The 16,926-nt window shown below is 44.7% G+C and overlaps 1 protein-coding gene across 1 annotated transcript in view; it reads left to right on the top strand.

Annotated features, from left to right (window-relative positions):
• LOC146810948 (serine/threonine-protein phosphatase 2A catalytic subunit alpha isoform-like) overlaps positions 1-16,926 on the top strand; it is a 195,967-nt gene that overhangs the window by 20,810 nt on the left and 158,231 nt on the right. The window lies entirely within an intron of this gene.

The raw sequence follows: 16,926 nt of genomic DNA, 5'->3' as shown, positions 1-16,926 counted from the left end.
GCATTCTAGGCTCCTCTGCCTTTTAGCCATCATATTTATATGAGATTGGGTTCTTAGCATTGGCAGTATTGAAGACGAAGTACAGTTCAAAACTTGAAGTGGAGCACAGAATACATCCACAAATTGACCGTTTCTCTGGAGAAAAACCGGCACACCCACACATTAGTTCAGAAATGTGTTATTATCCAATTAAGCTATGTCAAATTATGTTGTGTTTGGGAAAAATAGAGTACCGTGGTGCCTATTTGGGTAATTCTTTTTGGAGACTTTTCTTTGAACTGTGTAGTAAGCCTCCGACTCCGAACCACAGTCACCCACAAACCTTTGATTTGCTAAACCCGGTTTAATAATATTTTCCCACAGTAAAAATGATTTGCCATGGGAACTGGGGGTGTTTATGGTTGTCGATGATGAAGAGTACCAAGTCTGACATTTTTGTCAGGAGGGGGTCCTTACGCCTGAAAATTTTGACAGGGGGGTCTCGGCATCCAAAAGTTTGAAGACCTCTGCTGTAGGGGGTGCTGTATAGCGTGCCTTCACTGTTCGCTGTCCCGCCTTCTCCAGGAGTATCTCTTTCCATCCTTGCATATGTCCCCGACCATCCCGGATATCGCCTCCTTCCGTTGTCAGATGCTTATTATCCCAAAGTCTGTTGGTACCAATTTACACCTTTGCTTTCACTTGTACTCTGGGCTTCAAGAGGGCCACACTGGCCATTCTAAAAAGCAGGTGCCGAGACTGGTCCCTACCATGCTCTTTGTTTTTGCCCTCGTTCTCGGGTGAAAAACAAATCTTAACTCTGCAGAAGTGCCACCCTTCACTGCCCTTGATGTAACTTCACGGAAACTCATGATAGTTCTTTCTCAGCTCAGGGAGAGGACTTGGAAGCCCCAGAGGTAACTGAGCCCATGGAACTTGACCTTTACCAGGTTGAGCTCTTAGTCCCAAAGGGACCCTCTAGGGAACAGCTGTGGCTTGAACAGCAGACCTGTCCTACTCTAGAAAGCCAGAGGCAGCAAGCTGGAAAAGGGAGTTGTCAGTGGTACCCACAGAGCCTATTGGGAGGAGGTACTCCTGTACACTCGGCCAGAGACCCCAACCATGATGCCACTAGGAGTGGTAATGCCTTAAATGTATAGGGAGTTCTTAATCACTTTGGCTCATGACATCCCCCTAGCTGGGCTTGTCGGCCAGACCAAGATTTGAAAGAGGCTGGTTAGCAACTTTTACTGACCCCAGATGTCCCAAAAAGTCGAGGAGTTTGTCCGCTCCTGTGTCACCTGTGAAGATGGTGGTAAAGCAGGTGGACACCCAAAGGCCCCCTTAATTCTACTACCAGTGGCTGGGTTCCCTTTGAAAGGGTGGGTGTGGACATGAGGGTGCACTTGAACCTCCCACAGAATCAAGAAGCAAATTTATATTGATATTAGTGGATCATGCCACCGGGCATCCTGAAGCAATTTCCGTTGGGTCTAGTACAGCTTCTGCAGTAGCCAAGGCCCTCATTGGTCTTTTCACCAAGGTAGGGTTTCCTAAGGAGGTGGTTTCAGACAGAGGGTCAAACTTCATGTCGGCATACCTCAAACACATGTGAAAAGAGTGGAGTACAGTACAAGTTTACTACACCCTATCACCCACAAACCAATGGTCTTGTTGAAAGGTTCAACAAGACATTGAAGGGCTTGATCATGGGGCTTCCTGAAAAACTCAAAAAGAGATGGGATGTCCTCTTACCATGCTTGCTTTTCACCTGCAGAGAGGTGCCTTCAACCTTTTTAACTTCTGTTTGGCCGCCCTATTAGCGGAACACTCTGTCTTGTTAAAGAGGGTTGGGACAAGCCTCTCCAAGAACCCAAACTATGTACTATGCCTAAGGTCCAGAATTGCAGAGTACATGGAAAAAGCTTCCAAAAACCTTAAGGCCCGCCAGGAGCTCCAGCACTGGTATTGCCAAAAAGCTGCACTGGTGGAATGCCAACCAGGGCAATAGGTGTGCGTTTTGGAGTCTGTAGCACCAAGGGTCCTCTAGGCCATATGGAGTGGCCCTTACCCCATCTTACAAAAGAAAAGCAATGTCCCCTACTTGGTAGACCTGGGCACAAGCAGGACCTCCAAAAGGGTGACCCATGTCAATTGCCTTAAGCTTTTCCATGACCGGGCTGACATCACCATGCTGATGGTGACTGATGAGTATCAGGAGACAGAGTGAACCTCTCCCTGATCTCCTCTTTTTCAGCCCCAAAGATGAATCGGATAATGGTGTTGTCAATTCAGACACCCTCTCTGCCCAATAGCAGGCTGTCTGTAAGAAAGTCTTACAGCAGTATGCTAAGCTCTTCTCCTTGACCCCTGGTCAGACCAGCTGGTGTATCCACTATGTGGACACTGGGGTCAGTGTACCTGTCAAAAACAAAATCTATCGACCGTCTGATCAAGTTAAGAAGTTTATCAAAGCTGATGTCAGCAAGATGCTGGAGTTGGAGATTATTGACCCCTCTGAGAGTCCCTGTGCCAGCCTAGTGGTTCTAGTCCCCAAACCTCATACCCAGCATGGAAAGCTAAATGAGGTTCTGGGTGGACTATAGATGACTCCACTCTGTCACCAAGAAAGATGCTCACACAATACCAAGAGCTAATGAGTTGATAGACAAATTGGGTGCATCCAAATTTGTAAGTACTTTAGACCCAACTGCAGGGTACTGTCATGGACAAGGAGCCAAAAAGAAAACCGCATTATCCACACCAGATGGGCATTATTAGTTTATTCTTATGCCCTTTGGTCTAAAGAATGCCCCGGCCACCCTCCAAAGGTTGGTAAACCCAGTCCTTGCTGGATTGGAGACCTTTAGTGCAGCATATCTTGTCGATATTGCAGTCTCTAGCTCCACTTGGCAGGATTACCTGAATCACCTGGGGAAGGTTTTAAACACCTTCAAACTGCAGGCTTAACTATCAAGGCATCCAAATGCCAGATAGGGCAGGGAATAGTTGTCTACTCAGGCCACCTTGTAGGTGGAGGCCAAGTGCAACCTTTACAAGCCAAGAGCCAGGCCATCCTAGACTGTGAAGCTCCAACAACCCAGACTCAAGTCGGGGCATTCCTGGGCTACAGGAGGTTTGTGAAGGGGTATGGATCCATTGCGACACCCCTCCCAAAACTCCCCTCCAAGAAGATGCCCAAAAAGGTAAACTGGACAGTTAGCTGTCGAAAGGCTTTTGACACCCTGAAAGAGGCAATGTGGTGCGCACCATTTCTCAGAGCTCCAGACTATACCAAGCATTTCATTGTGCAGACTGATTCTCCTGTGCTAGGGATAGCAGTGGTCCTCTGCCAGACCAATGATGAAAGCCAAGACCCCCCTGTTGCTTTCATAAGCAGGAGCACCGTTGGAGTGCCATTGAGTGGGAGGCCTTTGCAGTGGTTTCATCCCTGAAGATACTGAGACCATACTTGTTTGGTACTCACTTCACAGTTCAAACTGACCACAGCCTTCTCAAATGGCTAATGCAAATGAAAGGTTAAATCCTAAACTTTTGAGGTGGTCCATCTTCCTACAGGGAATGGTCTTAAGTGGAACACTGTCCTGGGAATGCAAATGCAGATGGACTCTGCAGGTTCTTCCACTTAGACAATAAAGACTCTCTAAGGAAAGGATAGTCTCATCCTATTTTGTTGGGGGAGGGGGGGTAGTAAAGTTCCCTCTTTTTGCATGGTTGCCCCAATATTTTGCCTAATGTTGATCTACTTTGAGTGTGCCCTGGGTTCCTTTAAGTGGGCTGCCCCAATGTTCAGTGCTGTATGCTGTAGTGGAAGGAAGAAAAATGTGAATGACACTAACACTGACTTAATGGATGAAGAGGGCTAACTGAAAACCCTTACAAATAAGTAATTTTAGAAAAGACTAAAGGGCTTGGCAAATTTCAGACCTAAAAACTAGGCAAGGATTTAGAACTTCTGATGGAGATCACAACCTGGGTGTAACGAAGCCAAGTGCTAAAACATGCCATAAGAGTACACGGGTCATGAGGCGAGCAGTATGGCAGGGAGATGCCAAAGATAGCTGAGCTCTATAGTTCATCAAAACTCTCGAGTAATAATCTTGGATTGTCTGCCTGAGCCCTCTTTCGGGGAGCGATGTAGGGTTTTCTGAAATTTGTAAAATGTATCTTTTTGTTGCTGTAAGCCTTGTTGTTCAAAGTAGGGCACTTATGTCTCTCCTGCCAGACAGCTTTCAACTACCTGCAGGTGAAAGCCTGTTGTCTACCATGACAACTTACAGTGGGCTTAGAGCTGCAGACTGCTTACGGTTAGTTGGCTTTGTCACTCTCATTTGCTTGATAATTATTTAGTATCTTGTGTTGCTACCCTAGGGTACAGCTTCGATGCCATTCTTTTTAACCCCTTTTGCCGCGGTGCTGGGGGGGGGGGGTTTGGGGGCAGCACGGCGCCGCCATGCTCGTGACGGAACCACGGGCGTGCTGTGCTCATGACGGAGTGGTTCCGCCACGACTCCGCCCACTCGCGCTAATCGCCCGCACAGGCAGGGAAACGTGGGCGGAGCGGCCGCAGCATGACGGAACCACTCCGTCATGAGCACACGGCGCTCATGGCGGAGTGGTTCCGTCATGAGCAGCGATGCGGTTAAAGTTTGGCTTGTATTCTTCTCTGCTCTCATTTAGGAAACTCTTTTCTTTCCTGTAAGTACCCCAATAAAGTGCAAGTGTGGGCAGGGTCTCCGTTGTGCTGCTTCTTCCCCCTTTTCCAACCAGATTTCCGCTTTCCCCTCCCAGAGTGTCATGTTTTATGCTCCCCCCCTCTCTCTCTCTTCTGTAAGGTTTGCTTTCAACACACATTGCATTTCCATCCACCTTGTTCATTGCTTCTTCCTTAGCTTTTTTTTAATTTATTTTTTTAGTCACTCCCTCCTGTTGCTCCATTCCCCTCATCATTTAAAGGGGGGGGGGGTGTGTGTGTGTGTGTGTGTGTGTGTATTCTTGATTATCGTCTGAACAATGTTTGATTAACAAAGATGTTTTATTGAAGGTTCAAGTGATTATTACCCATTGGAGTATTTTTGTAAACCAGTCATTTGTTTGATTACTGCTATTGGATAACTTGTATCATGTGCTTTGTTAGCATTTCACTATTTAAATGCACTGATAGGTCCAGCGCATCATGTGAACAAGACTGCCGTCGGGCAGTCGAAACGCGTCCTGCTGGTCAAAGACTTTTAGCAAGGACGATTTGAAAAATTTCACATTGTGGCCCGTACCTGGTTGGGGTGATCGAGACGACGATTGCTACAGGATTGTGGTTAACGTGTGTGTGTATGTATATGTATGTATATATATATATATATATATATATATATATATATATATATATATATATATATATATATATATATACTGGCGGTCGCTAGTGGATAGTTATAGTTAGGACCGTGTTTCCATAGGAAATCTCAAAATTCTATTTTGATTAACTTTGGCGCCGGTTGACGTATCTTCGCGAAAATTTCAAGACTAATGGGGCGCTCCGTTCAGCTCCTATCCTGAAAACTTGTCAAGCGGGGGCTGAGAAAAAGGGGGGGGTCCCAAAACGCGTTTTCCCCATTCATTTTTCCATAGGACCTTTAGTCGCAGCTACAACCCAAACGGCTGAACAGAATTACGTGGAATTTGGCAGAGAGGTTGCCATAAGGTCAAGGAAGTGCCTTTTGCAGGTCTGGTGTAAATCTGTTCAGTATTTCCTGAGAAAATAGCATTTAAAAGCATATCAATATCTATACGCGCGCACTGTGCGCTCACCCAGCCGTGCGCGAGCGCAGTTCTGATTGGTTGTTAGAAGTCGGTAAACATTCGATCGGTCGAAACCAGGAAGTGTCGGCCGCCATTTTGTCTCTCGCAGTCTGAGGGGGTGAAAAAAAACGTGAACATGAAAAGGGGGCAGAGTGGACAGTTCCTGAACCCCTAGCCTTGTAAAAAATCGCGAGGTGTGCGCACCGTGCGCGAACGGCACGCGCTGTGAACCATGGGCGCTTGGTGCGCGAAGCGCACAGAGTGCCCGCACGGTGAAACCGGAAAAAAAAAAATTAATACAAATACATAACTTAGCGTTTAAAAAACCGTACAAATTCACTGAAAAAACCGTAGGTTTCACACACGTTATAGTTAGGAATTAGCATTTAAAAAACCTTGCAAATCCTCTGCTGATGACGCAGATATTACATCACTGATGACATATGTGTCTTTATGAAAAATAAATATTTGTAATATATGTATAGCTAAAAATTAATGGAAGAAGACATGGGTAAATAAGTGTCTAAATACAGTGATGTAATATCTGACGTCATCAGCAGAGGATTGCGGTCGCGTGAGTTATAGTTGCCTGCACCAACTATAACGGGGGAATTTCATTGGTTTTTTACGAGTGAAATGTCCAGCTAACTATAACATGTGTGAAAGCTATGGTTTTTTAAGCGAGTGTGTATATATATCTATATATATATATATATATATATCATTTATTTTTTAGAGGGCCCGGCGGTGGTAATAAGAAAAAAAAAAGGGCTTCTACGCAGGCAAACTTTTTTTTTATTTTTTATTAACGTACCACTAATTGTTAACTTGCATTGGTAAAGAAAATGGTGCCCACACCTATTAGGCGTGCATGTATGGTGGCGCATCTGCACGGCTACTAAATGATGCTGCACCAGTAGTGTCATGATGCGTTGTCATTACATTTTATTTTTTTACCAATGCAGCACAGCATTGACAAAAAGCACTGGCAAATTCAATGGGTCATTAATGTGAGACCTGTTCACTTTGCCAGTGCTGGTTTTAAATTTACCTTCTCCTCTCTCCGTTACCTTAATCTCATCCTGCTGAACTGTGCTACACACATTCAAAAGTTAATCATATATTTATAATGATTGTATGAGCCGTGAACACATGAGACTTTTATTTTATTTCATGACTATCTTGTCATTTTTTAAGTGTAGAATGTGGTTATTCTGTGTTTAACCCCTTCCATGCGGCGCGAATTCCGCCGCGGTGCTGACCGTTTCTTGCGCGGGCGGGCTCATGACGGAACGGTTCCGTCATGAGCACAGCTCAACCGACGCTCATGACGGAACCGTTCCGTCATGAGCATGGAAGGGGTTAAATCATGACCCAATTTGGAGGAAGAGGAAATGTAAATAAATACCTAACTGGCAAGGATAAAGCCAATAGAGCTAGATTTAATGACCTAGTACATGCAGGCTTAGCACATGAGAGCACAAGGCACGGTAAGGTAGCCAGCAGGGGATGTCAGTTAAGTATTTTCTCATAAAGTCCAATGGAAGCGTTGAGGTGGATGTAGAAGAACGCAGTAAAATAGCCAATACTTTTCGGTGAGAGAATACTCCTTTGGGCTCTGCTAAGACATGATTGACAAAGACTGAGTTGACGGCTGGAAGAGGCTTGTTGAAGAAACCTTGTGGTTGAAAGGGGCAGACCCATATCCATTCTGCATATTTTAGCTAGAAGTCTTTCATAGCTGCTCTGTCCAAATTCAGACTTGAAAACACAATGGAACCGTAACTCTGAAACGAAGGGGCTAACATGTAGGCTTAAAATCAGGTAAAACTAACCAGAGACTAGGAGCAAAGTTTTTGATCTACAGCTAGGTAGAAAATATGAAATGTGTTTATTATCCCAAAAAGCTTATGCTGTCTCTTTCCGAACAGCAATATTGTACGATGTCAGTACTTAAACTGGACTTTAGGTCTGCACATTGCTCAGGAATCTTTTTCTTTCTCGTCTGTCATTTAGTTGATTCTCATTCCTTGGTTTTCCTTCCTCTCTCGTGTTTGTTGCTCCTCTGTAACATAGCATAGCTGTAAAGGAATGGAAATCCAACTCTTCATGTGTTTTTTGTTTCTTCTTTGGAGAGCAATACGGGGTTTCCGATTTTATCACCTTTTAGTGCAAAGTTCAAGATGTAGTGGAAGAGGATCATATTGGTACAGAAATCCTCACTGCATGACTGGAATATGTTGCACCTCTGCCTTATGCTGAGCTCCTGCCGTGTCACTGTATTGTAGCTATCTGTTTTTTAAAAATATTTTCTTAAGTGAGCCTAACCATTGTACTCCCTAAGAATTCTCCCTGTTACTTTGTTACACAAAAGCATAGTTTACAAGTGCACCACAAGCCCAACCCTCGAGTGTTCACTGCTCTCGCCACCCATGCTTTGTGGGACTTGCTGTGTTGGCAGCCTGAATTAAAGTGATTAGGCATATCTGTTTATCTCGTGACGAGATACCCATTTGTCTCCCATGTTTTATAATGTTTTGACAGGCTTTCTTGACCTGGGGGGCTTGGCTTCTGCTGAAGTGGATTATGGATGCAAGGAGGAGGATTTTATGCAAACCTTCTCAGGTCTCTGCTGACCTATAAGCTTGCACCTTTGCGTTCATTCCATTCCACTAGTATTTTAACTGTAGATGGATGTGCAGTGCCCTGTGGGTGGGTCTCCAATTACTCATGTGTAATGTACCTGGGTTAACCCTTCCAGAACACCCTTAGGTCTTCTTACACTTCTGATACCTCTCCATCACAGAAGGTTTCGTCTGGCTGCCTGAGCTTTGTAGATATGAATTGGTATACCAGGCTATCTCATTGTTCTAGGAATTCTTAAGGACTAGTAAGGAACTGTACATAAGTGTAGTTGAAAAGACTCTGTGACCCAGGAGGGAGGAAAAAAAATTGCAGATTAATAAAACCCCTACTAATGATTTATGGCTCTCAGGTTGCTTTGGAGATTTGCTGTTTTCTCCTCCATTTGATGAGGTCCTGATGGACCAACTGCTTTGTCTACTGCCAAGAGCTTCCAAGCTTATTGCTTCATTGTGTAGAAGTTTTGAGCCTGTATCGCCCCTTGCTTGTTTATGTAAAACGTGGTTGAGAAGTTGTATGTCATTATCTGGAATGGTTTCTTTTGGGGAAAGGTGACTGGAGGCTTACACCTACAGTTCTGATATTCCTTGTTTTCTGAGATCAAGATAAAGCATTCATTGTTTCCTTAGACCCAGGCCATTAATTTCTTATCTCCTGCGTTGTGGCACTTGTTACCATCAAACATTTCAGCCCGGGGAGTATGACTTGTTGTTCTCTCACCAAGTTGGAGAGAATTGTCCACATTATCAGTGCAAGAAAGGTCATTTTTGGCTCTGATCTTTCAGATGACCACAGAAGTGATTCCATTGCTCCAGACTCAGGATGCAATCAAACCACGAATCTGATTGTGTAGTCCAATTTTCGTTTACTAAATCATCGTTTTAATTTAAAAACTAACAGAAGTTAATTTTTCAGAAAAGCATGCACCTGAAAAGTCATGAGAGGGACTGTGCGAATGATTTATTCTGCAACAGTTTTCATAACTGAGCCCTACCAGCTGGTAGACTTGTGCTATGTAAACCGTTCCTCTTTGCAGGACACTGAGACTGTCTAGATTCTTGACAGATTTGAGACTTGACCACAGCTGTAGGAGCTGTACTCCGGAGATAAAGGCATATTGTGTTCACGGTGCACATGGTCACTGTTTACTGCAAACGTATGTTTCCCTTCTAATTTCCAGATGTTACCAAAATGCTGTCTCCATTTAAAATGGATAAAAATAATACAGCCAAATAATGTTTTACATTTTTTTGTTGCATAATTTAGATACTCATGACGCCTAATGCCCATAGCCCTAACTATGCTAAAGCTTGCAGAGAGGTTTGTGAGCTGTCATTAGGATGATATCCGCATTTCACAGCAGCTAGAATACTGTCCATATTTCATTTTCCTGTGAATTAAGGGTTTTTACAACAGTGAATTTTGTGCAAAAACAGTGCCAAAATGTTAAATAAATAACCGGTAACTGTGTAACATAGGCCTGTATTGCTGTCAAGTGGTTCTGTAGAAATTCTGATGGATAAACCTTATCTGAGACCCGATATGACATCAGCCCTTATTCCACATTTTGGTCTTAATGTATTTTTTGTACCAGATTTATTAATTGATTTAAATACTCGTAAGAAAGATTTGGAATATTTGCATGTTATTGGTTTATTCATTGTCTGACTCAGAATGTAGCTGCGTCTCACTGCTTTTAGAAATATAGGGGGATATTATGGTATTATTGAAAATGTGTTTTATGAAACAATATGTTGTATGAGCTGGAACTCCTTTGGAAAAAAACAGAAGACAAGAGGTGTTTGGCAAAACAGGAACAGTTTGTTTAATTAAATGCTGAGGCCGGGAGAACAGATACAGACACAAGGTCCGAGGAGACTCAATTTACAACTGACAAATATCCTTCTGATGTACAAAACACGACAGGTCATAGAGGTTTCTGGCATACCATATATGATGAGGAATGTTGGTTGATGCCTTTTGAGTCCTAAATGAATGGTCAAATGGTTACTGCAGATGGGTCTCGACCTCTCGTGGACACAATGTGGTCAGTGGATGCAGTGTCCAGATGTCTGGCATGGGAGCACGTAATCACTACGTTTGCTAGGTCCTGATTGGCTATGTGTTCCTAACTCATGTGGCATCTGACTTTATGGTGTTTCCGGCCTTGTGTGCTTTATTGGGGCAATCTCCCCCGAACATTGTAATGTCGCTGCGGTTATCTGTGGTTTGATCCAGTGTTTCCTGTGACCTATCAATCAGTAATTCCAGGACTAGGTCTCAGGGCCTTCTTGACACAGATTTGGGAGCCAAGGTTGATGTGGAGTTCAGAACGGGCGATTCTATTAAGGATGATATTTGTTACATTTTTATCTATTAACTCATAGATTTCCATAGAAGCAATTCCCCTATAGTTGATTTTTCAACTGCATTATCGAACTCATGCAGTTGTACATTTTACCTTATTTGGGGCCTATTTTCCTTATGCTCTCATTTGACTGCTGCTACCTCCTGATTACTTGCATTATGTCCAGTTTAAGGACTGTGTTTTTACAGCAGGTGATCTCCCCCGATTGTATAATCCGCATACCAATAGAAACACAACGATAACTGACAACAGTGACTTTCATAAACCGGATATCCATCATGGGAGCCAGGAGAACCAATTTGAAAACCACTCCTGCTCAAGGGCACCTCCCGCTTCATGCATGCTTCTTTGTAGATTATGCAGTGGGAGAATGTCAAGCATCAGTGTTTCATTGTCCCTGTCATACCCTGGGATGAGCGTGCAACAGGCGGCTCCGATTTTGCCACAGACCCTTCCCTCCATTGCGATCATTAGGCCCAGTTCATGGCAGTGCTGCATTACCATGAGGTGAAATGCTTGCATTTTTTCCTTGATAGAATTGAGGCCGAGCTCAATGCTGTTCATCATTTTGAGCATTTCCCACTGGGTAATTTGTAGTCAGCTAGCGTTGGCTTCTGTCTGCGGGGTGAAAAAGGGTATCCACAACTCCTGTTGCCCCCCCCCCCCCCCTTCCCCCCCAACACCCCTCTACCTCCATATGTGCTTCTGTGAACAGTCATTTCTTATGGAACGTCTTTGAAGTGAGCCCAGCCAAAATAATCCGCCGCTTTCCTTTCACAAACTTGGTGCGGCAAGGGGATCTCTTTCTGTAACTGGTGCAGGTACATGTCTGTTAGCTGTTCTCCAGGAATTACCAGGGTCGGGATGTGCATGGTGACCATGGAACAAAGTTCTTTCCAACCGGGAACCAATCTAGGGTAGGCATGCTTGCCACATTTCCAATAATGCAGAAACGTGGAGGTGCCCCATTGCATATCCAGAATATATAATATCACTCTATAGTTATCATTCGTGTACATCGGAAGCATTCCTTTTCCTCTGAAACATAAGGAATACAGTGTAAGTTTCCGTACAATCAGGTGGTTGGTATTTACCTTCTAACAACAAAGTGTATCCAACCACCTCTGTGTTCAGAATTCTTGACATAGGGTTGTCCTATTTTCATTGAACCCTCCCCCAAGGTCCAATTTTTCTTTTTATCCCTGAGCTGGACGGCTCTACATAGGAATTCCATGTCAGGAGGCCACTTGTTTAAGAAGACCCCTACCCCCGGATACAGTAAGCCACTCTGGGTCCACAGATGGACGTTGGAGCATACTTGTTGGTGCACAAACGTGGGGGATTTGCTACCTCTAAAAATCTCTTCACCGGAGAATCTCGCTGCCATGTGATATCTTCCCATATGGTATCCTTCCTACGCATTCTGTCCAGCTCGGTTTGGATATTATTGGTTTCTATCAGGATGTATAGCGCGGTTGTGTTGGTGTCATATTTGGGTTTGTGTACAACAAACCTGTGTGGTTCTATCTTGTTGAGTTGGATCTGGGACCTTATTCTGCAAAGGTAGAAAGGTGAATAAGGCATCTTGCTTTCTCGGGGGGCTACTTCTTGGGGCAAGTAAAGCCTATCTGTCCCTACAGCATGTGTGATCAATGAGCAGACATAACATGACCTGGCTGGTGCTTCAAAGCAGACTGTGGTCAGGTGCTGGTACCATATGTTATGCAAAAGGACGCAGTGCAGTGCATGTGGGATGCTGGTGTTTTGTTTAGTGTAATTGTTGGTAATCTATGCAGGCTCTGTAGTTCCACATTAGAAAATCTCTTTTGACTCAGTTCTTCGGTAGTACTAAAGTGTGTGACTACCCACAGTAGGCAGATTGTACGTAACCATATAAATATAACTTTTGTTGCGATAGTGCAGTTCGAGGTATCTCCGTTGGTACGGTTTCTTCTGACCATTTAAAAAATGTTTGCAGTATTTAGTTCAAGAGTGTAATCACCATGGAAGGGCTTGACTGTATGTTGGAACGGTGCACCCACTTTGGTGTTTAGCAGACCCCTCGCTGAGGCCCCAATTGGCATTTCTTACTTCCATTGGCGCATGTTCTGCAATGCACCCACGCTCCCTTTTCTATTGGGTTGTGGGGGTTGACAAGTTGGCGTTGGTGCTTTTTGTTGTCTTTACAGTTACCTCTGTTTAAAAGAACTTGGTTGATTGTTAATTCAGTTAGTTACATATGCTCGTGTTATTAATGGTTTCGGCGTCCCTGCATTTTCCCCTAGGGTTGAGACTTCAATTAACCTATTTATGATCTAGTGAAGTATCGGAAGGCAACCCCCATTAGAAACGTTTTTCAGTAATTTGAGGAGTAAGGATGATGATTATCTATTTTTATAAGCCGGTTGTCACCTCTCCCCTAATCCGACTTGGGCGAGTTGGGATCTTATCTGACATTTTGGTTCAGGGCAGTCAGACCAGTGTTGGGTAGGTTTGTGAAGTGGTCTCATGAGTAGAAGGGAGGGCTAGAATTGTGGCTTTAGCAGGATTTCTATGGGTGTCACTAGTTTTACCAAAGGCGTGCATAAGGGTGTAGTTGCTGTGCGGCCAATTTTCCAAGGCGGTTTTCCTGCTGGGGGCTTTACCTGGTTTTGATATTACCCCCAATTGCTCTTGCTACGAGTTATGTAGTTTAGTCTTTATATGATCACTAAATGTGTGCCAAATGTGGCATGTTGCTGTTTGGTTTTGCTGGTGTTCGCCACGGGCTCCATGAACACATTTTTGTGCTTGTGCATCTACTTGTTCCTGGCATGTGGTGTGCAATGTGGCCCTCCCTCGTGGCCTCAGATACCTGTCTTTGGCTGATCTGGAATCTTCTTCTTGGATGTTTTGTTCTTTTACTTCTGGGCATTTCTTTGAGCCGCATCTTTAGTGTCCCTTTCCCTGCGGGGAGAGGGTCAAAGCCTGCTCTGTGGATTCCCTCCCCCCCTCCCTGGGGTTGACAAACAGGGCAGACTGTTTCCTGGACGGTGTCTGCAAGATTGGAGCAATGTGAGTGGACTATGTTTGGAATTGGGTTGAGTCTGTAACGGTCGCGCCCTTTGACCTGCGATTCATCTGGAGCAGGGGAAGAGATTCTGAAGCCTCGTCCCTGGCAACCCCCTTTCCCTTTGGTCCTACCCCGCCTTGAACAGTTGAGTGAATTCCCAACTGGTGTCTCGAGCTAGTCATCCTGCCAAAGTAGGATGAGCAGGTTTCTAAAGCACAAAAAAAAAATCGTGACATTTCACAAAAATATAAGTTGGACTTTAAATTCCACACCGCAGAGGGGTGCAGAATGCCTTGAAGACTGCGCTCACCAATGGAGCAAAAACAGACCCGTAGGCACTACAGGACATAGAGTAACATAAAGGCTAGTTCAGTGGGGCTTCTCAAAAACTTGGGAAAATGTGCTGGGATAGACAAGAAAAAAACGGGACTGTCTGGGCAAATCTGAGACGTCTGGTCATACAACACCAAGGCTTCTAAGCTTACTGACTCTCGCGTTTGGGGGTAGTGGAGTATTAGTCCCATCATTCCAGGCGCAAGAAGAAAATTGTCATAGAGCGAGGCCTCCTATGATTCAAAGGCTTTAAAAAAAATTGGTGGTGTGATATCAGGACTACACTCCATGAACGAATTGTTAAGCACGGGCCTGATGCCTGAAAATGGGTACCTGGTCTGTGGTTGCTGCTGCCACATGCTCGCCCAAGTACTTGATCCTTGCTGCGGTTGTGTGGCGACTGGCAGACCTCCCTGCGACTGAGTGTATGATCCGTTGTGATTACCCTGTGCTTGGTACTGAGAAGAAGCGTATGTGGGGGTTTGTGGTGGCTGGCCGTGGTTCTCTAACTTCTGCTGCTCATGATATGTCTTTGTCCGGCATGTTTCTCCTAGGTGACTCTGCCTTCTGCAATAGTAGCATTGTCTAATGTACGGTTGCGACCAACCTCCCTGGCCTCCACTACTATGATCTGTTCTTACTCCCAAACTACCTGCTTGGAACACTCTAAAGTTTTACGGTGGAACCCCCATTGTGCCATCTGCATGACTGCAACTGGTGCCATCTGCATTACTGCGGCTACCGCTACTCCCTCTAGGGTACTCCTTTTTCAACTTTTGCTGCAACAATTTTGCTCTCTTTAGGTTTGCTCCTGCTTCTCTCTATCCATTTCTTGTGGTAGTGGATTATGTGAGTTTGTAGCTCCGGTTTGGGATCCACACCGACTACACTGTCCAGCCCCTTCTGTATCTTGGTGGGTAAACCCTTCTTCAAAATGTTATAGAAAAATGTGACTTATCGGCCCGTATCAGTCCATGGCTGGCTTTTTTTTTTTTTTTTTTTTTTCTGCCCCCATCTTTTCCTACATCTATTTAGGAAATCATTTATGCTTTCCTCTGGCTTCATGGTCTATGCCACTATCCTTCCTACATCTGAGTGGTCAAGAAATATTTCTCTTAGGGCGATCCAGACCTGGTGCATGTGCATTTTTAAATGCAGCCCATCATGTTTGGCATTTGTTAGTGTGAGAGCTGGAATGCGGGCTTAGGTGAATACAATGTTAGTCTGCTCCCTATTTAGACTGCTTAATAGACGCTTAATGTCACCTATCGCTCTGCTGATACCTCTGGTGTTTTTCTCGTAACATATAATCAATTACTCTGCCCCATACAGCAAAGATGGTAATTTTATTTCCAACCCCTCTTTTCTATCTTGGGCCATGGTACGTATACAATCCCTGCCGCAACAGGCATGCTGTTATTCTAGGTGACTCAACGGATTTTTCCCCAACATAGCGTTCCCATCTTGCGAGACATTGCTGCATGTAGTGGAAGACCCAAATAGGGTTTACTCCTTACTGATGCATTCATCTTCTACTGCTTTGCCCTCTTTCTCAAACGATCCTTTCCTCTGCAAAGACCTGTCATATTTGTCCCTCTTCTCAGTCCAATCCTCGTATAGGCTGAAATGGGTACGCAAAAGTCTTGCATTCTTTTGTAGCGATTATCTCCCTCGTGATTGGTTTCTTTGTCGTGCACCTGCGAGGAGCAACACGTATCCTTGTCGCTGCTGCCTTCGTGTGCACGCACAGGAGGCATTTTGTTTTTCCTCTGTCACGGGCGGATAAGCACCAGGCTGCCTTGTGCCTTTATTTCTTCGTCAGCCCCTCTCCTATGATGTGGCTCTGAGCCCTGCTAGTAACCTTTCATCCACCTCTGACTCTTCTAGCGCTGCACCCTGTTCCTGGTCCTGATTTGTCTCGAGGAGTGTGCTGTCCTGTAATCTTGCTGTAGATCCTGGTTGCATGCCCTTTCTCTCTTAAGCATCAGCTCATGCCTCTCTTCCTCACGCCACCTGGCCTGTCTCTTTGGCTCAGAATTATGTGCTGCTTTTATTATCCTGGCATCACTTTTAGAATGTTTGTTTACTCCTCCGCTACCTGGACACCCCCTGTAGCCCCACCCTATTCCTCGTGTCATGTCGGACTGAAGCTCCCTTTCATCTCCTGAGCTCGCTAAGTTGCTATTGAGATCCGCTACAAACTTTCCTGACACTCTCTTACACTTGCCTGTGTATTTTACCTTCTGTCAAGGTGTCACATGTTGAGTGTGATGGACGGGGAGTCGAGCTTTTGGGGACCTTCCCTATGGACTTGGGCTGTGCTGGAGGCTTCTGGGTTCTATTGAATTGGGATTTTCCAGGCTCAGACCTATATGACTGTCTTTTGGTGGGGGGCTCGTCTGCTTCTACTATTGAGTTTGAATATCCTAATGCAGGGGGAGCTGTTGTGAGTACATCCATTCCTGCAAACGGTGGGGGAGGTGCAGATGCCTTGCTCGCTTTTAGCATTGTGGGGTTATTGGTTTGAACCTCCTCTAAGATAACCCATAATTCTAACACTGATCTCTTTTGGCTCTTTTCTGTCTTGCATATTTAGTCTTTATTTGTGTTTTAGTGTGTTCAATTATGTTTGTGTCAAATGTTTCCTCCATAGGCCAGGGAAATGTGTGAAAATGCCACTCTTGGCAAAACCTATTACTTCTCTTTATCTGTTTTGGAAACCTATTTTCCA

The sequence above is a fragment of the Triturus cristatus genome, chromosome 7 (genome assembly GCF_964204655.1).
Source record: "Triturus cristatus chromosome 7, aTriCri1.1, whole genome shotgun sequence".
NCBI classification, from domain to species: domain Eukaryota; kingdom Metazoa; phylum Chordata; class Amphibia; order Caudata; family Salamandridae; genus Triturus; species Triturus cristatus.
This window is presented reverse-complemented; position numbering and strand designations above follow the sequence as displayed.